Source organism: Papaver somniferum, chromosome 11 (assembly GCF_003573695.1).
Source record: "Papaver somniferum cultivar HN1 chromosome 11, ASM357369v1, whole genome shotgun sequence".
In the NCBI taxonomy this organism is placed as follows: Eukaryota; Viridiplantae; Streptophyta; class Magnoliopsida; order Ranunculales; family Papaveraceae; genus Papaver; species Papaver somniferum.
This window is the reverse complement of record NC_039368.1, coordinates 38,601,457-38,624,644: the sequence shown is the minus strand read 5'-3', so window position 1 is coordinate 38,624,644 and position 23,188 is coordinate 38,601,457. Positions and strand designations below refer to the sequence as shown.

General features: G+C 35.8%; 2 long non-coding RNA genes across 2 annotated transcripts; both read left to right on the top strand.

The window, feature by feature from the left end:
* The first annotated feature begins 15,764 nt into the window (after window positions 1-15,764).
* Window positions 15,765-18,644, top strand: LOC113321662. Its single transcript, XR_003346821.1, has 3 exons — window positions 15,765-16,259; window positions 16,540-17,319; window positions 17,459-18,644. It is a non-coding gene; the product is annotated as an uncharacterized LOC113321662 (long non-coding RNA).
* An 88-nt stretch (window positions 18,645-18,732) lies between these two features.
* On the top strand, window positions 18,733-19,659 carry LOC113321661. The gene is made up of 3 exons (XR_003346820.1): window positions 18,733-18,880; window positions 19,219-19,308; window positions 19,583-19,659. It is a non-coding gene; the product is annotated as an uncharacterized LOC113321661 (long non-coding RNA).
* The last annotated feature ends 3,529 nt before the right edge of the window (window positions 19,660-23,188 follow it).

The following is a 23,188-nucleotide window of genomic DNA, read 5'->3' as shown; positions in this document are numbered from 1 at the left end:
AGAACCCGTTTTTACCGTGTGCCAGTAAACAAGTGGGGAGAAAAACGAAGGAATACAAGAGAGGTGGGTTTATGGCATATATCAAAGTGGTAAGAAAAAAGAAAACGCAAAACCAGGAAAATAAACAAGAAGCAAGCATTTGCGGAGCAACAGAGAATATCGTAGGAAGACAAAACGAGCAAAAAATGTTATTATATTACTGCGCGTTCAAGAAAACAACGAGACGATGCCCCTCAAATCACCAGAATACGGTGCGATGAATTCGCTGGAACGAGACCCTAAACTAAAAAATATGTAACATTCGGGAGAGTTTAATGTTGCTTTGTAAACATGACATGCATCATTAATGAGTATAATACGAATAAGAAAATTATATTCCCCGAAAGAAAATAGTTTCCTTTAACAATGACTTTCTCTTACGAATTTTCCTGAGCCCGATGAATGGCCACTTGTTGATGGTGGATTTTTGATGAATGGTAAAATCATAAAACCATGATTTTGCATATTTCTGACCTAGCTTCATACGCGTATGTGAAATTCATATTTTAGGAGTTTCACTGATCGTACAAACCTCATGTCATAATCTGTGACTGAGCGTACAAACCTCTCAGAGCACACATGAATATGCAGTCATTAGAGTCTCTCAACTGAGATTTCATCATATTTCATCAACTGAGCAATTTCAGTATTCACTTTTGTATAAAATCGATAGTGATTGGACGACTCCTAGATAGATTGCCTGCTAGTATAGAGCAATAACGTCTCCAGGATGTCACAATGTTCCTTGACTATATAGAATAAATATTCAGAGCGAGTATGATGCTTCTACTATCTCACACCTCGTTTCTCGAAAACATATCATGCTCCTCGACAAATTACTGATGAGCGATTAATTCTTCCATATTTACTACCCAAAATATATATTGTTGGTGCTTATTTTGGTATTGATTGTGTTTTTGTAGGTAAATTAATAAAATGGGCTCTTTCAAGAAAATCGGCTAAAACTAGGATTCCAAGAAGAAAATATGGACTTCGGAGTACATGGGTCGTGGATACTTTTGGATCTAAATGGGATATGCCCAATTTAAGTTAGTGAAGGAGATGATGGGCTGAAGTTGGTTTAAGAAACTAACATGCTTGGGCATTTTGGTCTCGTGGATTTTAGGATGAAGGACTTGGTGATTAGTTCTCGAAGGATTTAGGAGGTATCACGTAAAATGAAAAATCCTACTCAATAATTAATGTACGAGGTATGTCGATATGGTGGAGGAAGAAAGGAAACTAAATATCTTTTGCAACTAAAGAAGATTGATTTTGAGCATAATATATACTTCACCACATTAATACATGACGCCTGTTTTGGAATTGAGATAATGACAGAATAAGTACTTACCTCGTACATAAGATCAGTATGTGCTCATATAATATTTTCTTTCCCATGAAAAGAAAAGCAAGTGGTCGTACATGTGGCGAGTCTTTATTAGGTGATATTGTGTATTCTTAGACAAGTGGCACACTCCCATTGGACATGACATGTGGAAGAGAATTAAAAGAGGAAGGTTAGATTTTGTTGAAATCTATATATTGATGTTGAGAACAGGAAACTGGAGATGATTTTTTTTTGAGAGCCGGTGAGCCGGTATCCAATTTCACAATTTTCTTTTATTTCTTATATTTAGTTTTCTTTGTAATAATGAGGAACTAGAATCACATGTTGGGACGACGGATGGAGCCATTTTTCTTCATTGTGGTAAATAAATTAATTTCTTTTTATGACTACTTGCACTGTTAATGAAATGATTTATGATTTTTATTGAATGGGTGTCATTTCAATTGATGGGTCATGCTTAGCTAAAATGTTTTGATGTCTCATGCTTTAGATTTACATTCATTGCTCTCAAAATCTACATTAGGCAAGGAACTAGAGTCAACAAATTGTTATCATACAAGCTATAATTGTGCAGGAATAATTTTGAATCACATGAATGGAATTTGGTGAAATTCTTAGTCCCAGTACCTCTCACCATTGTTAACATTATTTATATATTTATTTTTATTAAATTTAAAAATCGAACCTTCACAAGTCTTAGAAGAACTCTACTACTACAACAACTTTTGAAACTCATCAAATTTTTGGCGCCGCCGACGCGGATTTGTGCTTAGGTAGAATTTTTAGTTTTTTTTTTATTTCATTTGTTCTTTTTACGTTTCTTTGAGTGTGTCTTTGTATTACAGGTTTGAAGTTGGATACTAAAGACCTGGAATCAAAGCTTAAATCCAAAAGAGAAGGAAAAAGACAAAGCAAAAAAAAAAAGAGCGAAAGAAAAATTAAAAAAAAAAAAGAGAGAATTTATTTTATTTTATTTTAGAGACCTTCCATTTTTTGTAATTATTATTTTTTAATTATTTCTTTTCTTTTGCACTTTATTTGGACTTTGGACTTGGACAATTTTTTTTTAAAACCCTAAGGAAGGGTACATTAAATATAAAACTGTTTGCAGGGAAGGACGACGATTACAATATCGTCTCGGCCCCTCGGGTTCGCACATGACATAGGAGTCGTGGCCCGAGTCGACTTCAGTGGTTCTGCACCCGTCTGGTACGGGAGGTAAGCTTTCGAAACACCCGCGAATCCCCTGTCAGCGGGTTTATTGTATGCCTTAAGGTGAATATATGATGAGGATTTGAATACGGTTGTTTTAATTTCCTAGTAAAGGGCAAGGCCTGTCCAAATTAAGATAAGGACTCGGATTTCATCACCGTTTCCTTCTTGCCCGCCTTAGGAAAACTAAACCAAACGCGAACCTAAGCTTAACATTTTGACTAGAACGAGACCTATAGGGTAACGAGCTTAATAGGAAAGTCGTTCGAAAAATATTGGTTACTCTTTTGAGCATACTTTGAAGTTCATGATGGTTTCTGCGAGTTGAATGCGTGACTGCGCCGCCTTATAATACCGGTGAGACCTTGGGTATCAAAGCTCCTCGCAGCTTCCCTCGTCTCAATTCAACTTACTTAAACTCGGATTGATTCCAGAGAGGTTTTCTCAGATTGTAACGAATTCCTTTTCGAAAGATTAGAAACTGGTCTAGAAACAATCTAAGTGGAGCTATCATGCTTGTTGTTTGCTAGATTTTATAGGTTTGATTTGGTCGAGTCAGCCTTGTTTGTGATTGTGTAGAATTCCCTTGCAATTAAGAATGTCGAACTGGTATGATAGAAGCCAATACAATGAATATCGACCTGAATTTGAATATGGACATCATCCTTTTTGACCATGTTGGGAATAGTGGTTGGGAACCCATCCTTTTGAAGGATATGGGTCATACCATGGTGAGCCCAATTACTATCCACATGCCCACCGGTCATACGAGCAAGATTCTTATAATTCCTCTCCTCTCGATGAAGCACGTAAGATACTTGAGTCAATGCGTAAGTTAACTGAGTCAACACGTGAGTTTGCTGAGTCAACACGTAGGCTTAAATTAGAGACGGAAGAAAGAACTGCTCGAATTACTCTTGATTGCCAATACATTCTTTCCTATATCACCCGTGAAAATAAGGATAATTTTTATCAAGATGACGAGGTTAGAATTGGTAACACTACTTTAGATGAGGTTCAACCATTTTCATGTTATTATGATGTGGATAGTGTTGATGAAGAATTTGAAATTTGTAGGCATAGTGATCAGGAATTTGTTACTCTAAATGAACTTTATGATGATAGTGTTATTTCTGGTTCAAATCCCGATAATTTTAATGATTATTCACCTATTCAAAAGGACGAGGATTTGATTAGAGATACCACCTCTTTAGATGATGTAGTATTTACTTTTGATTACGAAGTCGATAATGGTTTAGATGAACGAGTTTATTTTGAGAATACTGTTTTAGAGTCTAGCGATTTAGAAACAATGGTCTTAGACGAAGAAAATGAACTCGTAGAGATATTAAATATGAGTGAGGATGCGTCACTTGAGTATAACCTAGAAGAAGCAATTGATTATTTTCAGGATTCCAACGATCTAGAAATTAAATGAAATTGTAGCTAGTCTATCTAGAGATACCCAAAAATCTAAGTTTGGGGGTGATTATCATTCCCCTTGTGCCATACCTTTAGCTCTTACAAAGATCCCTCAGTCAGGACTTGAAATTTGTGCCTCATCCATCTTACAAGATTATCTTCATACACTTTTTCCTGAACCTAGTTGTGTCCATAGGAGAGCTCAGTTGTTAGAAACCCATCCTATGGTTGATGTGGTTAACCCAGGCTATCATACCAAAATTGACTTTGTTTTCCCACCAAAAACTTTTCTTCCAATTTTGGGAACATATAATTTTCAGATGTGTCGGTTATTAAGTTTTAAGATTAAACCTAATTACTTTAGGAGGGTAGGGTCGACACATTTGCTTAAGGAAGACCACCTTTTTTTTTGTGGTCAGCTGTGTGAGTCAAACCTGATTGAATTTAAGAGTTATTTAGGTTATTATTATGTGCTTCTAAGTTTTTACTTGAGTTTTTCCAGACTCTAACACCTGAATCGGATCTTAGCTATGAGGAAATGCAGTCCATGAAAATATTTTATCTAGACCCTTTCATAGAGCCTGAACCTGAACCACAACTAGTTGTAGTTGTCTTAAACAAGGGTATGTTCGGTATCTTCTTGGTCTGTTGCAGTTTCCTCTTCTTGTGGTTAACACTTTTTGATCTAGATGACCCACAGTTATTCCGGCTACTTTTGTATGATACTATGAGGTGACTAATTCCTTCCGTTGTCTGGCTGAAGACTTTAAACTTAGCACTTCTTGGGAGGTAACCCATTTTCATGCGACACGGTAATATTCTTCCTTATTTCTTTTCCCTCAAGTGATAATAGTTTCTCCTTGTTCATGCTTTTAATTTTATCTTTAGAACATCGAGGACAATGTTAGATTTAAGTTTGGGGGTGGGGAAGAACTTTTTAGTTGCACTTTTGAAACTTCTAGCGTCACATGGTATCCGGTTAGCTAAGTTTACGTACTGTTTCTCACCGAAAAGATAGAAATTGGAATGCTAGAGATAACAGCCTTTTGAGACATTAGAGAAAAAGACATTGAGATCCTTGAAATTCAGGAGAGAACTTGTTCCTTTTAAATGGTAACCGTGATGGACCTAACCATACATGATGGAAAGGCAAGTAGGTCAGGAAATGCCAGAAAGACAAAGCAACCTCACAATGTAGTCTTAGTTACTGGATTGTGACTCTCTCTAAGTAGAAACTTATCATCATCAACAAGCGGAGCGACATCAAAATATATGAAGAAAGTTGAAGACGTTTTAGGTTTAGAAGCAACAATAGAAAAGAATAATTCAAAAATCAAAGTTGAAGTTATAAGAGCAAATGATATAAGTTGTTAGAATCCGTGATACCAAGACATCACAAGTTGCGAAGATCCAAGTTTTGAAAGTCCTTCTCTCATGGTCATGTAAATTGTTGTCTTGTAATTTTTTTTCCAAAAAAAAAATGAAAAAAAAAATGAAAAAAAAAAATGAAAAAGATGAAAAAAAATCATCGTTACGTTCTGTTCAATAAGGCCAAAGGGAAGTAGAAATTTATAAGTCAAGGAAGAAATCGAAGAGAAGAGTTAATTATCAAGGTTCTATGAGGTTCGATAGTTTATCATCAACAGTTGAAGACCGAAGAAGACGTTGTTTCTACTGAGCACTATGAGAGAGTCGAAGAAAGATACATTTGGTTGCTTTGTTAGTCCGCTTTCAATCTGGCACAAGATATTTCTAGCACTGGTTTAACTCATCACACGTAATTAGTCCAGCTGTGTAGCAGATGTCCCTCTCATCTTTATCTCTCTCCTAATCTTATCTAGATGTAAAGCAGCGGACGCATCTTACAATGTTTATCTAGCTGTGTAGCGGATATCTCTTTATCTAGCAGTGTTGCGGATGTGTCTCCCCTTTTCTTCAGTCATCTTTAGAGCTGACCCCTTTAATTTCTCTGGCATTCTAGTTACTTGGAGATAGGTTGAGAATATGTATGTCCTCATAGCTCTTTGGATACTTGTGACCAATTAGAAGTAATGGTTTTGTGGGTACACCTTTGGTAAACCCTTCCGAGATTAACTCGGTCACTAGAGCCACCTAGTGAGTTTTTATTTTCTAGAATAAATTTGCTCGAGGACTAGCAAAATATAAGTTTGGGGGTGTGATGAGCGATTAATTCTTACATATTTACTACCCAAAATATATATTGTTGGTGCTTATTTTGGTATTGATTGTGTTTTTGTAGGTAAATGAATAAAATGGGCTCTTCCAAGAAAATCGGCTAAAACTAGGATTCCAAGAAGAAAATATGGACTTCGGAGTACATGGGTCGTGAATACTTTTGGATCTAAATAGGATAGGCCCAATTTAAGTTAGTGAAGGAGATGATGGGCTGAAGTTGGTTTAAGAAACTAACATGCTCGGGCATTTTGGTCTCGTGGATTTTAGGATGAAGGACTTGGTGATTAGTTCTCGAAGGATTTAGGAGGTATCACGTAAAATGAAAAATCCTACTCAATAATTAATGTACGAGGTATGTCGACATGGTGGAGGAAGAAAGGAAACTAAATATCTTTTGCAACTAAAGAAGATTGATTTTGATCATAATATATACTTCACCACATTAATACATGACGCCTGTTTTGGAATTGAGATAATGAAAAAATAAGTACTTACCTCGTACATAAGATCAGTATGTGCTCATATAATATTTTCTTTCCCATGAAAAGAAAAGCAAGTGGTCGTACATGTGGCGAGTCTTTATTAGGTGATATTGTGTATTCTTAGACAAGTGGCACACTCCCATTGGACATGACATGTGGAAGAGAATTAAAAGAGGAAGGTTAGATTTTGTTGAAATCTATATATTGATGTTGAGAACAGGAAACTGGAGATGATTTTTTTTTGAGAGCCGGTGAGCCGGTATCCAATTTCACAATTTTCTTTTATTTCTTATATTTAGTTTTCTTTGTAATAATGAGGAACTAGAATCACATGTTGGGACGACGGATGGAGCCATTTTTCTTCATTGTGGTAAATAAATTAATTTCTTTTTATGACTACTTGCACTGTTAATGAAATGATTTATGATTTTTATTGAATGGGTGTCATTTCAATTGATGGGTCATGCTTAGCTAAAATGTTTTGATGTCTCATGCTTTAGATTTACATTCATTGCTCTCAAAATCTACATTAGGCAAGGAACTAGAGTCAACAAATTGTTATCATACAAGCTATAATTGTGCAGGAATAATTTTGAATCACATGAATGGAATTTGGTGAAATTCTTAGTCCCAGTACCTCTCACCATTGTTAACATTATTTATATATTTATTTTTATTAAATTTAAAAATCGAACCTTCACAAGTCTTAGAAGAACTCTACTACTACAACAACTTTTGAAACTCATCAATTACCTGCTAGTATAGAGCCATCAATTGATTAATTCTAGATATTCATCAATTGAATTCCTAGAAAATAATCTATTTTCATTATAATATCTCATTACTCCATTTCATGGCTTTTCTCAGCTGAATTCCATGGATTAGTAATAGATATTCACTTTTCGGGAATTTGAGCCACCACCGAGTAAGCCCCGAGAAAATGGTGTGAGTGTACTTATCAATAATGCACAAACGAGCACTCAGAAAAATGGACGAACGAGGAACTAAGAAGACCTGAAAGAAAAAGAAAAAAAAAGGAACTAAGAGCGCACGAGACCGGGCCCCACCTGCCGGCCGACCATGCCGTCGTGGCCGGTCCCATGCCTCTCTATTTTTCTTTTAACCTATTTTATTATTTTCCTCATCTCTTGAAAACTCCCTTGTTTGAGCAAACTTCCTCGTTTGAGCAAACTTCCTCGTTTGAGCAAAACTCCTAGTTTTCCATATTTCATCACACAAGTTAAAAAATAATAATAATAAAATAGGAAAGAGCGTCACGTGACCAGGCCCACCGGCCGTGGCCAATCCCACGCCTCTCCAATAACTTATTTTATTATTAATTCTTCTCTCATCTCATGAAACTCCCTCGTTTGAGCAAATTTCTCCAATATTGCTCAAATCTCCAAAAAGTCAAATGGTCTCACGACCGGGCTTTTCATGGCAAATATTAGAATATTATTATTTTAATATCCTTAAAATATTGGTCACACAAGCGAAGTTGTACTTGCTCATTCGTGCAAAATTGAGAGGTTCAGTCAAGATCAAACTCTTCTGAAAATCCAGAATATTGCTCAAACGAGTAACAAAAATATCTAAAATTCTCAAGAATGCACGTGTGAGGGTCATGGTGGCCGGTGCACAACCATGACTGGAACTATCCGGTCCCTTGGCTATCATGGCTGGACGGTCTCGCATCTCTTATTATTGTTTTAATAATAATAATTCATATTTTCAGGATTCTACAATGAATCCCCGTTCGGGGATATTTTCGCACGCTTGGGAGTTCATTCACCATCAATGGCTGGCTCTCATGCCCATTGATTGGTCGATGTTTTTTCACCCATATTGGATAACTCTCCATATCCAGGATCCAGAGTTATCCGAAATTAGAGTTTTGAATTTACGATAATTCAACAGCTTTTATATTGCTCTAGCGATCAATATTTTAATTTATATTTAATGTTCGGTCCTGCTACCAACATTTGTGCTCGATTGAGCAACATGGTTCGAAAAGACGACCATTCAATATTTACGTTGAATCCAATAATTTGATTCCTACTTTGTCATTCGACCATTAATGACATATTAGATCAGGAATGAGGATTTTGCATAATTCAACAATATCTCTGATTTATTGTCGAATACTCGGCATATCAGAATAAGTCCATGATTTAGAAATCTCATTGGACGCTCGTCGATCCAAGTTATCAAAATATCATTATTACCTCAACCGGTAAAATGATATATCACAATTCATCAAGACTCAACGTCTTTCCATTATTTTGTCTCAATAAACACCTTATACTCAATCCATGAGTCTCAAAGCATTCCATATTTGTTCATTATGTTAGACTCATCAAGGCTAAGACTCATGTCTAGTCAAGTCAACAATTGGCCAATTAAATGCATGCCTGCCTTGCAGACTCCACATTCGTGAGACATCAATCATGTCACATGGGGGGATTTTCACTAGGGTTTTGGTTTGGAAACTTATGGAACGTGTGTACACCCACGATGAGAAATATGAGTAAGTCGTGAAAGCAGTTGAAGAGTTAAAAAATTAGTGGATGGACAATCAACCAAGTCTCTCGCACGATGAGGAACTAGTTCAAACACGGTTTCCATTTTCGCACTCTTCCACTCCTCTGCAGCCGTCACACTTACTGTGATCAATGTGTCTACTATTCTTGCAATATAAATAAGTCTCCGAATCCACGATTGAAGAACAAAAATTCTCATCTGAACAAGAACTCTCAACATAGCAGAATTCAATCAATCAGAACTTATCTTATTCGAACTCAACAGTTCACAAAACTTGCAGAAGTTACAACACATTCGCAATCCTTCAGTCATCATTGATCTCACACATTTCTCAGGTTCCCTCCTAAAGATCGACCTTCATCCCTCTTTGTGACCGAATTGACTCTGGAACGACCATTGTCTTGGTTTAGGCTGGAGTCTTACAGATTGATCTCTTGAAGTCAAAGCACTCCCATGCAGTGTATCTGTTTGCAAAAGGCTTAAGAAATTTTCTCGTTCGAGGAATCGTTCGTCTCTCCACTTTTCCTCAAAAACCAATGAAGCTTTTTTACCCATCAACACCATTGTGCTATGTTTTATCCCTGTGGACGTTGACTGCAGACTGGGGTAGGATAAACTACGTCCAGGTGTAAAGTGGCTAATGTAAATTGCCGACTATCTTTGTAATATCAGTGCTCTAAAAAAGGTACAAGCATCTTCGTTTAGCGAAAGTCATTGCTTTCAAATGGGTCCAAATATTTCTGTTCTAGAGAAATCAGTGCTTCTAAAGGATTTTGTCGTTTAAAAGTTAGGTATTTGTAAAAGTTTCCTATTTCCTTCCATATTGAAAATAGATAATTATTTATTGAAACTCGAATAACAAATAAGTCTGGAAAATCCAAAAATAGAAAAAGGAAAAGAAAAAAAACTCGACGACGCTCAAAAGAAATTAACATAAAAAATCTGATTCTTGAAAAACTTAACACAGAGTTTGGAAAGAAATCTATGCGGATCATCCAATTGTAGACACGCTGCATTGCCTTCGCCACTCACTTCAGGAAGACCTCATACGATTCATCAGTAATGCTACGACATCGTGCGACTTCATTTGTTAAACTTTTAATATTTTTCTTTAAAACCTGGTTTTTCTTCACCAAGTTAATCTTTTCATCTTCCAATAGGCTCACGAAGAGCTTAAAACCTACAAATACGGAAATACAATCAAATTAAGAAAATCGATCCAGATATAGACAAAAACGACAAGAGACGCACTATGATTAAGTTCTTCTAGGCAGATAATTTTTGCGGACTGATGGCGGAAAGATAGGTGGCTATCAGTAGAAAATGGAACACAAACGAATTTAGAAAGTGCACTAGAGGTATATACATAACCTCAAGAAGATGGAGCCGATTGTCTAGTCACATTTCCGCAAGCTCATGATACACTAGAGGTTTTCCACCTCCACACATGCGACTCCAGAACATATTCTTTATGCCTCTGACGAAGGATATTTCTTACCTATAAACAACTATATAACAACTAAAAACAACATAAAACAACTATATAACGAAGGATATTTCTTAACTATATAACAAAATACAACTGGTCGGTGAAGAAGTCGTACATTTATTACCTTCATAAACCGTCGGATAAAAAATGACAACGAAATCAAAACAGAAGAAAAAAAGTCAGAGAAGCGAACTTGCAAGTAAGGTTTGAAGCATCACCGGGATTTTGATGAAAGTCAGAAAGCGGGTAGCAATACCATCAAGAAATATCTTCACCTTACCGGGAATAACCTCGGGCAACGAACGACAAAAGCAACAACAAAAAAGTCACTATCATATCAAGCATACTTCGGTGTGCTCCTTAGGTGGGAAATTAGAGGAGTTGATTATATTTTTTTCGCATTCTCTGATACAGACTGGTTCCCGTAACTATCCCCTCAGTATCAAAATTATTATTTCCAGTACGCTTTTTGATGAGGTTAAATCCATTGGTGAACTTGATGAAAAGAAGAGGGTACCAAGTACACCACCAATTTTTTTTCCTTCGGAAACATGTATGGACAAAACCTAATACGATCACAAGTAGGTCAATAGTAAAGAGCCTTGAATCAGATTGTATATAGAGTTTTTCTCTTTCTCTTCCACAATCAGTATGTATAGACCAAATGTCTGTGCACCTGATTGTGTAGAGGAATTCTTGGACGATCTCAAAAATCAATATCCAACAACATTATAGCTGCATCCGAGATATCAAAATCTGAATTCTAACAAGCACGAAACTTGTAATCTATCTAGACCAAAATATCAGCTTAATCACTTGAAGATAGGGTGAGTTTGAAGTGGGGCGATTTTTAGAGTTTCCTTTTTTGTGGTGCTTTTTCTTTTTTTCCCACAACTGACGGGGGCATGGCAGAGGTTTTTCATGTCTTTCCTCCTCTGTTCACGACCTTGAATGATGCAGAGGGTAAATATCCAGGAGGTTCTTCAGGTAATCTGTTTGAGGGTTCTGAACTTCTGATATAGCAGGATCTAATGGTTCTAGTGGGGTTTTGGAAGTCTCAAACCCTAAATCTTCTGGGGATAATATTTTTTGTGGATTTATTCAATGGTTGGAGGTTTTCTCTGAGACGAAGCTTCAATATCAAGATGATAAGATACGTCCCAAGGCTCCTTCTATTATAAATGGTAAGAAAGTTGTTTCTCATTCATGTGCTGATTTTCATAATGATATTCAGAATTGTCAGGATCTTCTAACTGGGGATTGTGTTGGTCCGAGATTTTCTTTTACTACTATGAAGAATGCTGTAGCAAGATAATGGAAACCCAAAGGTGAGTTTAGTATGACTCTTCATGGTGATTCTATGTTTGTATTTGATTTTGAGGATGATTGTTGTTTTAGAGAGGGGATCCTTTTACATTTATAACGGACTATTTTTGGTCCGTCCTTGGCATAATACTCTTGAGAAGGAATTAGAGGAACTCAGAACTTTTCCTATTTGTTTAATTTGAAGAAGGTTCCGTTGTATATGTGGAATTCTAAGGGCTCGAGTGCATTGCCAGTTGTGTTAGAGTGCCTATTATGTTAGATAAACAAAATTTGAACATGAAAATGATGAATTATGCTAGAGTCTGTGTTGAAATTGATACATCTTGTGATTTTCCTAGCTTTGTTCCTGTTTATATGGATGGTGGGTTAGCTTTTGAAGTTTTTGTTGAGTATACATGGAAACCTCCCATGTATACTTATTGTAAGACTTTTAATCATTCTTTTGTTGCTTGTAAGAAGGTGATTGAGAAATCTCATCAAGATGTTATGATCCAGAAACTAAGAATAAGCCTGCTAAGGATAGTTGGATTATTAAAGTTTCTACAAGGAATAGAGACAATATAGAGAATGAAGGTGATGATAGTGGTGTGCAAGATGATAAATATGAAGCTAGTTTGATGGATGGGGTTGAACAGTCTAATATGGTAAAAGGGAATACCAATTCTGAAACTGTGCAACCTAAGTCGAACGATAGTGGAGTGGTTCAAATAGTCAATATATTTGAAGTGTTGGGTGAGCAAGATCTTAATGTGGTAACTGACCTATCTAAGAAGCACTTGATCTATAGTAATAAGGTTGTTGGTGATGAAACTTCTTCTAGTGGTGCAAAAGGAGGAGTGAGGGCTCATTTTATTCTTAAGTCTGCTGATGTTGATCCCACTAAGCATGCTTTGGCTTCTAAGGGTCAAGATCTTAAGATATCTGGAAGAGGTAAGAAACAAAATCTTACCCATAATGTTTAAAATTGCAGCATGGAACATTAGAGGGCATAATGAACCTCTAAAACAAGTAGAAGTAGGTTCCTTAATTAGAATAAATGATTTGTCAATAATTGTGAAACCCATGTGTTAGAGAATAATGCTACTAGAATTAGGAACAAAATTATGCCATCTTGGCACTTTCGGGATAATCATAATAATGTTGTTTCTGGCAGAATTTGGATTTGATGGTACCAACTGAAGTTTGTATTTCTATTCTCCATTATTCTACTCAATGTTTTTTTTTTGTGTTGGTTGATACTGTTAAAGGATTTTCTTTTTTTCTTATTTACTTTATGGTGATAATGATGTTGTGGTTAGGAGATCTATGTGGGAGGATGTTATTAACTTTAGTCGGTATAAATCCAAACCAATTCTTTTGGGAGATTTTAGTTAACTCTACTATGAAGCCTGAAGAAAAGATTGGAGGTGCTGAATTCAGATTTTTCCATTATCAGGATTTAAGTAATTGTACATGTGAAGGATACTCATCTTCTGAATTTGCCTTTTTCTGGCTGTTTTTATACTTGGTTTAACAAACAAGGTGATACTGGAGTTGGTTCTAAAATTGATAGAGTTATGGTTAACATGGAGTAGATAGATCAATTTCTTGATTCTAAAGCTGATTTTGTTCCTCCTGGTATATCCGATCACTCCGCATGAGTTGTTACCATTTTTGAGAAGCGAAAGCATGACCATCCTCCTTCCAGATTCTTTAATTTTATGACTGAAAAACCAGATTTTCTAGGATTAATTAGGTTTGTTTGGATTGAGAAAATTAGAGGAAACCATATGTTTGTTTTTATGACAAAGTTGAGGAAATCCAAGGTTGTTATTATTGCTTGGAAGAGAACTAGATTCAGGAATCTTTCTGAACAGGTGATGAAACTAAAAAGGAGTTGGTGATTGTTCAAAACCAAATTCAGTTACATCCTCTTTGTCCTGTTCTGGCTAGGAAGGAGAAGAGTGTTATTCAACATTATGCTAGAGTGATTAGATATGATGAATCTGTGAAGAAGCAAAAATACAGAGTGCAATGGATGGATTTAGGGGATTCAAATACTCATTTATTTCATAATTCTATTAAAGAGAGAAGGTCGAGAAATGGTATCCTTAGTATTTCTTCTATTACTAGTGTTACTCTTGTTGATGATAAGGAAATTGTTGTTGAGTTGGTGATTGTTCAAAACCAAATTCAGTTGCATCCTCTTTGTCCTGTTATGCTAGGAAGGAGAAGAATGTTATTCAACATTATGTTAAAGTGATTAGATATGATGAATCTGTGAATAAGAAAAAATACAGAGTGCAATGGTTGTATTTAGGGGATTAAAATACTCATTTCTTTCATAATTCTCTTAAAGAGAGAAGGTTGAGAAATAATATTATCCTTAGTATTTCTTCTATCATTGGTGTTACTCTCGTTGATGATAAGGAAATTGTTGTTGAGTGTATTTTTTTATGAGTTATATGATGAGCAAGGTCTAGTGAAGATTAACATTGATTTGATTAATTTTCTTGAGTTTGAAAATGTTGTTGGGGAGGATGCTAAACTAGCTCTTGAAGAACCTGTCCTAGGGATGAAGTCATTGCAGCCCTCTCTTCTATTGTTTACGATAAATCTCCGAGCCCAGATGCCTTCTCTAGACATTTTTTCAAGTTTTATTGGGTTATCATTGGTAATGATTTTGTTAGTGCCATACAGTGTTTAAAGGTTCTAAACTTCTAAAGGATGTAAATAGCACTTTTTTAACTTTAATTGCAAAAAAGGAAAATCCTTGTGGTTTTGTTGATTACAGAGCTATAGCCTGATGTAGAGTTGTGTATAAGTGCATTGATAAATTCTTTCTTGTATAATGAAACACATTTTGAAAACCTAGTCAATTAGCTTTTGTTGCAGCAAAATCAATACAAGATAATATTTTTTTAGCTCATGAATTGGTCAGGAATTACCATAGAAACAATGGAGCTGCCAGATGCACTTTAAAGATTGATTTAAGAAAGACTTATGATATAGTGAGTTGGCAGGCTATTCTAGCTACCTTGAAGAAAATTGGTTTTCCTGAAAGGTTTATTATATGGATTAACTTATGTATCTCTTTTCCTAAGTTTTCTGTTTTCATTAATGGTTCCCATTATGGTTATTTTGAAGCTAGGAGAGGTCTTCATCAAGGGTGTCCTCTCTCACCTTATCTTTTTGTGATGGTTATGGAGCTTCTTAGTATCATTTTTCAACAGCAAGTCAATACTGGATATTTTGGTCTCCATCTTAGGTGTAAATTGACTAGGCTGACCCATCTTTGTTTTGCAGATGATGTTTTGGTTTTTTTTAAAGGTACCCCTTTAGCTGCTGCTAATCCTTATATTCTTCTAATGTGGACTCTCCTAATTTGCTGGCCATTCTATCTATTCTGGACTGCCATCAGGATATATAATTTGCCTGTGAGGTATTTGGGCGTGCCTTTCACTACACCATTTCAGGGGTTTTGCAACATTTCGTTTTTTGGGTTTGCAACGGATATTAACGTTGGGGACCATAATCCGTTGCTCATAATCTAGAATACGTTGCACCATATCGGGATATTCCAAAAGAAAAGAAAAAAAAAAATGGAAACAGGACACGCTTGCCTTTGTTAGAATTGTTGGGGGATTAAATGTCTACTGAAAGTGATTATATCTAATTTTTCTTATTTTTCTTCTATTTCCGTTCTTTTCTCTATCCCTCTCCATCACCCAAACCAAAACTTATCTTGTTCTCTTCCTCATTTTCTTCTGAACAGAGATCTTGGAAATCAAAATCCTATGTCCCTCACCCTCAGCGAAAACTTGTGAACCATTATTGTCCTCAGCTAAACCTAGATCTTTTAAAATCAAAACTGTCCTTTGTAGACATAACTCAAACTCAATTTGCTATAAATCAAAACCCATCAGAAATCAAACCTAATTTCACTTATCGAAATTTCGTTTTAAACAAACTCAATTTGCTATAAATCAAAACCCGTCAGAAATCAAACCTAATTTCACTTACCCAAATTTCGCTTTAAACCCTAGATATGTGATTTTTGCTTAAATGAAATGCGTTTACCGGTGAAACCCTTATTTCATTGTAATTGATTTTGTGAGTCAAGTTTATTTTGCATAGTTGAATACCAACCTCAATGAAAACTCTCTGATCTGAAATTTTATTTATGTGAATCTTATTTTACATCACGAAAAATATGAAGAAGGTAAGTCAAGAATTATGGCTTTATTTACTTAAGAGATTTTCTAGGATTCTATCTCAACAAAAACCCGTGTCTTACTTTATCTTTTTATGTTAGAAATTAATTGGATTGTTCACAATGATGAATTGCTAATAAGTATGGGTATTAGGTGATATTCTTTACAGATTTTGCAAAAAAAATTTTCGTTTACTGTATTAGGTGAGTTTAAGTATGGGTTTTCTTTAATTTAAATTTTATGGTGATGGTGTTCTAAAGATACTGTTTGTATGTGGTGTTCTGGTAGATGCGAGCTGAGAATAGAGAAAGAAGAGGGGGATCGAATTTGATTGGTGGTAGTTGCTTCAGATGGTGGAGTTTAGGAGTGTTTGCAATGGTTTTCAGGTGAGGAATGGTAGAGATAATGCATATAACTGCTGGTGTTTGGAGCAACAGAAGATGAAATGGGTTTTGCAGTTTTAGTCTGAAGTTGAAGTTGCAGGTTCAGGAGATGGATTTGGTTACTGCTAATGGATGGAGAAGATATGTACTGAAATGGCAGTTTCTGGTGGTTATGTTGGTGATTGTTTGTTGAGGAATCTGAGATGGAGATGGAACTGCTAGTGTTGATGAGATGGTTTGTTTTTGAAGCTGTATGTGGATAAAATGCAGCGAAACAGTGGGTTATATTTTTGCTGATGCTTAGAGCTTGTGCTGATGCAGTGGATGTATGAGATGGAGATGGTTGAGCAGCAGAGAAGCCTCGAAATGTGACGTGCTTGAATCTTGTTGTTATCAACAGAATGGACTGTCTTGGTGATGTGTAAACAAGGAAGAACAACAAATATGGTGTTGCAGTTGAATGAATGGGTTGAGATGATGTTGAGGAATGAGATGAATTGCAGATGGTTGGTGGTTTGATATTGCAGGAATGAAGTTTTGTGGTTCAATGGCCTTGTAAAAGCAGAAGCAATTTCAGGAGCTGGATGCTAGGGTCAGGAACTTACAGCAAATGTAGATGATGTTGCAGAACAAGAAATTTTGATGGACTCCATAGCTAGTTCACAGATATTTACAATGTCTTTTGGTGAGAAAAAAAACCATTTCTGGGTGCAATCCTAATTATTTTTTTTCTCTTTGAGATGATTTTTAAAATGTGATATCAAATTTTATGATTCAATGATTTTATTGGTCTAGACCACTAAGTTTTTGTGGATGTTTTGTAGATGGAAACAGGTAGCTCTATGACATAATGCTACACCATTGAGCATGCTTGATTATAAATGATAACCTGGTTTAACCCAGTATGACATATATGAAGCTGATGGGTTAAGCTGGAAGCATCCCCCTGCACGTGGATGGCAATGGACATTATATTCTTTGGTTTGCTTCATGAAACATCCTTTTTAGTTTTATTATACCAAGTAAATTTTTCTACACTTCCGTGACGCAGAACAACTTTGTATGTTCATCCTCCCAACTTTGTTTGGCTGCAGACTAGATAAGTCGAGTATATGAGTACAACAAATATGTTTTAGTAGAAAAAATCCTACACACTAACTTCAATTATCCGACTTTCCTGGAGACTCGACATCCCTCGCAAATTGATAAGACTGCTTTGGACCTGTAAGTTGAGGAGAGTATATTGGTCATTGTAGTCCTATCAGTATGTATTATGAAAAGTTAGTAGGATGCCAACATCAAATTAGGATTTTGAATTCTGTGTAATTTAATATGCTGATTGTTTTTAAGCACCTAATTGAGTGTGAGGTCTGTCACACCTGCCACAGGTGCTAGTTTGATTTGCTGATTTCAAAATTAAACTCCACGTCTCTTGTTTGTTGTTGATCATGTCACAAGAAAAGTTGGCATCCATATATTTTTAAATAATGCGAAGGGTAATTGAGAGCTATGTAGTGTGAGGCGTGCCTAAGGCAACCAAGGTGACCAGGAAAAAAGAAAGAAGGTATGGCTCGCATTTTTAGCGCCTTGGGCACTTTATTACTATTTTGGTTTTCTTCATACTTTACTAATTATTTGGCTTTAACTTTTTAGGCCAGTTATGTTTCTTTGCAGTAGAATCCAACTGCACTTACTTCAGATATATTTCTATTGTATCTTTATCAAAATAAAATAGAGTTTGGAAGATGGGGTGACTGCGATTGCAGTGTGTTAAACATATACAACTTTGAAAATGTGGTTTTCCATTTATTTTGTGGTTTGAATGTCTTCTGAACTGAATGAGCATCAGAAAGTATGGTGATGGAAAATTTGAACTGCGCAAAGCCATAACCGAAGAGGACCAAATTTTTTCCAAAGTGCTCAATACTAGTCTCCACTAATTCTCTGATCTTTTGCTGTGCATTGAAGAACTTGGGAGCTTTATGAGTACATCAAATATGTTTTAGTAGAAAAAATCCTACACACTTTATTATCTTGCACCCACCCACCCACCCCCCGTTTTCATCAATACCATGATACTTACGAGTTTTTTTTTCTTTTTCTTTTTCAGTAGTGGCCTCAGCTGAAGGTCAATCACTTGCTGACGAGTATTCCAGAAGTGCTCAATACCTTGTGTATTTTGGTGGAAATGTTGGGTTACGGTATGCTGAGAGTTGTCCTCGTGGTGGGATCTGCTACTTAAACAGGTGATATTTTTTATGCTCTACTTGTGTTTATGTGATTTTTTGTTAGTTCAGTTCTGTTAAATCATCGTACTTGAACACTTATGGGTTTGTCAGTTCTTTACTACTTTTACTCACTAGTTCCTTCCACAATCTATATGTATGAACTACTCTCTAAAATTTGAATAAAACGCTCATGTACAACATATAAGCATTGTACTATGCCAACAACATATATACTTCCTCGTTCTCTTTGATTTTCATCTTTTGGTAATCAGTTAAATTACTCTTGATGAATATGATATGAGTTATATTTTGTGAATTAGATCTTCAAGTTAATATGTTGTCTCTTGATGTTGCAGCAGCATGGTAAGTTGGTTGACAAAGAAAATCGGCCAAAGGAGGGTCTTGTCACTATAGGTGTAACTTCAGGTGCTTCTACCCAAGATAAGGTAATTTTCCTCACAACAAACTTTGTTCTATTTTCCAGAGTACCACACGCCGTAAATCTGCATCTGAAGTGGCATCACTCTATGGAAATACGATGATATTTTGTGTGACATGATATATGTGCTTGTATGGTTTGATTTGATGGCCCTGTGACCGTACTGCTAAGTGTTTGTTGGTGGAATGAACATTATCGATTCTATACTCATTTTCTTTGTAATAGGTTCATATTTGTTTTCTTATGATTTGTAATTAACATTTTGATTTTTCTTTCTGCAGAAAAGATGCTATGAAGCTGGTAATTTATGGATGGATTGGTCGATTACATCATGTCATTGTGCCCAGCTGCAGCAAAAGAATCGAGGTACCTCTTAGAAGCTAGTTGAAACTTGGGAACGTCCTGTAGTGTGCCAACATACACAGTCCCACTATTTTCTTGTTGCTCTAATCCTTAAAGCTAGGACTAAGCTAGTACTGTGAGCATATTTTGGAATAACAACCGCAAACAATAGCTTCATAACAATATTTCTTATGTTCCGGAATCGAATTTCATTGTATTTTTCAAACTTAGTTTATGTTGTTGTAAGGATTAGTGATTATCTTATCAAATTGGGTCTTTTTTTGATTTGCAATGGTATATGAAGGTGCAGAAATCTACCGGAATTATTGTCGGAGTTATCATCGGATTTTATTTTTTTTTCACCTGTAAATGGGTTTGCAACGTATATAAGTGTTGCTCAAATTAGAGTAATACGTTGCCTAATTTATTGTATCAGTTGCACAAATTAAAGAATCCGTTGCTCAGATAACGTTAGTAAACTTGTTGACCAATGTTTTTATGCATTGCACATATTAATTTGCCCAACGGATTTTCGCGTTGCACACAAATTTGCTACGCCATATTTCCAACGGATATGTGCGTTGGTGAAATTCATTGCAACGCTTATATCCGTCCCAAATCGGATTTTTTGGTGTATTGTTTACTTTCCTCTAGACTTTCTTACTATGATTGCCAACCTCTAATTGCTAAGATTTTATCCATAGTTAAATCTTGGAAGTCTAAATCTCTGACATGTTGGTAGGTTTAAATTAATTAAACATGTGTTATCTGGTATAGTCTTTTTCTAGCTTTCTTGCTTCATTATCCCTAAGATAGTGATAAAGGAAACCAATAGGATCTTTAAGAGGTTTCTTTGGGATGGTTATGAGTTGAGTAAAAAACATTGTCCTATTATCTAGAAAACTATTTGCTTACCTTATATGGAAGGTGGTTTGGGTGTTAAGGATGTGGAAACCACTAACATTTCAGCTACTCTAAGACACATCGGAGATCTTGTTTCTGGTAAGGATTCTATCTGGACTGATTGGGTCAAGCAAAATCTCATCAAAGGCAGATATTTTTGGACCTTACTTATTCCCCAGGATGCTTCTTGGCGGTGGAGGAGGATGTTAGATCTGAGAGGTTTGGCTAGAAGGATGATTTTCCATGTTCTTGGAGATGGTAATGGCACCTGTTTTTTATTTGATAACTGGCATCCTAGGGGTATTATTAATGATTAGGTTGATCCAGATATCATCTTGGAGTATTTTCCCAACAAGGAAAGTACTATTTCTGAATTTTTAGGGTTTGATGAGTGGCTTCTTCCTCCCACTGATGATGAGGCCGTTGCTTTTGTTTTCTATTCCTTATCCAGCATTGAGTATAACTTTTTGGAGCATGATAAAATGGGTTGGACTGCTAGTAAATCTGGTGATTTTTCTGTTAAAGATACTTATAAAACTTTATCTTCCTCAAGTACCCAGTCTCTTGTTTGGTTTAAGTTGCACATTCCAAGACACTCTTTCATTATGCGGGTTGCTCTGCATGATAAATTAAAAACTAGGGATAAACTGCTTTGTTGGAAGGTTATTTCCTCCTCTAGTTGTCTGTTTTGTGGTGCTGCTGAAGAGAAAGAAGCACATTTATTCCATGGTTGTGATTTTACTTCTTAGATATGGAAAGGTTTATTACTTAAGATGAGATATGCCAGAGACGTGCACAGTACTTGGTTGGAGGAGATTCAATGGTGTGTTCTTCATTTCAAGGGTGATTCCACAGCTGTTGTGATTAAGAAACTGTTACTAAATAGTTTTGTTTATAACAATAGGAGAAAGAGGATTTCTAGACTATTTGATTCTCATTATAATTCTTTGTAGACAGTCAATTTTCTTATTGTGCAGAAGGTTTGGCTGAAGCTGAGTGCCCATTCCTTGATAGCTGATGATACTGCTGCTAATAGACAGTTTATAGAAAGATTGAGGATATCTTGTGAGTTTACTCTTCTCCAACCAGTGTTTTGCTCTTGGTTAGATCCAACTGGCTATGATGTAATGATTAACATAAATGATTCCATGTGTGAGGATGAAGCTGGTTTTGGTGCCATTGTTAGAGAATCTTTGGGTGATCATTTAATTGCTGCTAAATGTGGGTGCCAACCTATCTCTGTTATTACTCATAAAATGCAGGGTGTGGAATTGGGGTTGAAGATTTCCCTTGAGATCAATGCTCTTTATATTCATCTATGAAGTGATTCTATGTGCACATGTTTGCTTTTGCAAAATCAGGATCCCAAGCCTCCCTAGCATACTATTCAAATATGAAGAAGAATTCAGTATGTTCTAAGGAAGTTTAGATCTGTGAAGATAACTCATTGATATAGGAAAGCAATAGAGAAGCCGATTATCTAGCTGAGATTCATCCTAATTCAACTTTCATGAAGATTAGAGAAGAGGATTTCACTTTAGACTTTTGAGAAATCTTGGCTGCTGATAAAGAGGGAAGAGTGTTTGTTAGGCATTAATGTTTAGTTTTTTGTTTAGTTTTTGTTTAGTTTGTTGTTTTTTTGTTTTCTTTGTTTGGTTGGGGTTTCCTTAACCCCGTTTGCTGTATCAAAATAATAAAAAAAACACTTGTAATCTATCTTTCAAAATATGAATTTAATAACAACAAATATTAGTTTGATCTTAAACAATAAGGAAACTATATCTAGATTGATTACATACTACTTATGATATTATAAAGATAAACAATATACAAGAAGTTTAATGAAAAAAAGGATATAACATAAGACACCAGAAGTTTTGTTAACGATAAAACTGCACCTGCATATATCCCTGGGACCTCGTCCAGCTTAGAACACCATATTGTATTAAACCGCTACAGAAACTAGCCTACTATCCGACTTCAGACCGGAATGTAGTTAAGACTAAATTAATCCTCAAGTAATTCAGCTGCAGCTGTGTTCCTTACGTCGCTTGAACCTTGCAAGATTTTAGGAACTTGGTTCCCTAGCTGACGTCCTTTACAGCCTAAGAGTTGCTTCAGACTCAGTGAAGACTTTTGATACCTATCTGCCTTTAACAGACAAGTCTATTTGATTTCCCTTTTGATTTTTCAAGCTAGGCTTGGAAATCTGTTTTCAATATACAAAGTCTAGCAAACTGCACAAAATCGGAACACTTAAACTCAATTAGCTGAAATAGATTCCTTGATCGCATGAATACCTCAATTAAGAACGGGTTTAAGCTTCTTACTGCAACAACAACTCTTGGAGGCATATGTTGTTTTGCTGCCTTTTGTTTCCTAGGATAGCTTGCAAATTGTACGAATGATGTTTTAATAGGAGGCGAATTTTTTTTTTCTTCCATTTGCTATTCAAGCTATTTTTCACTTGCAAGAAGCTAAAGATGGAATAATCTGCCTTTTTTGTCAGTTTCGATATCATATGGTTTGATTCCATATCCCCACTCTAATTTCTTCCTCTTTTAAATTCTTTAAATCATTTAAACTATTGCCATCGTATTTTTCCCATGGATTACTAACTTCTTCGTCGCAGCTATCATGTT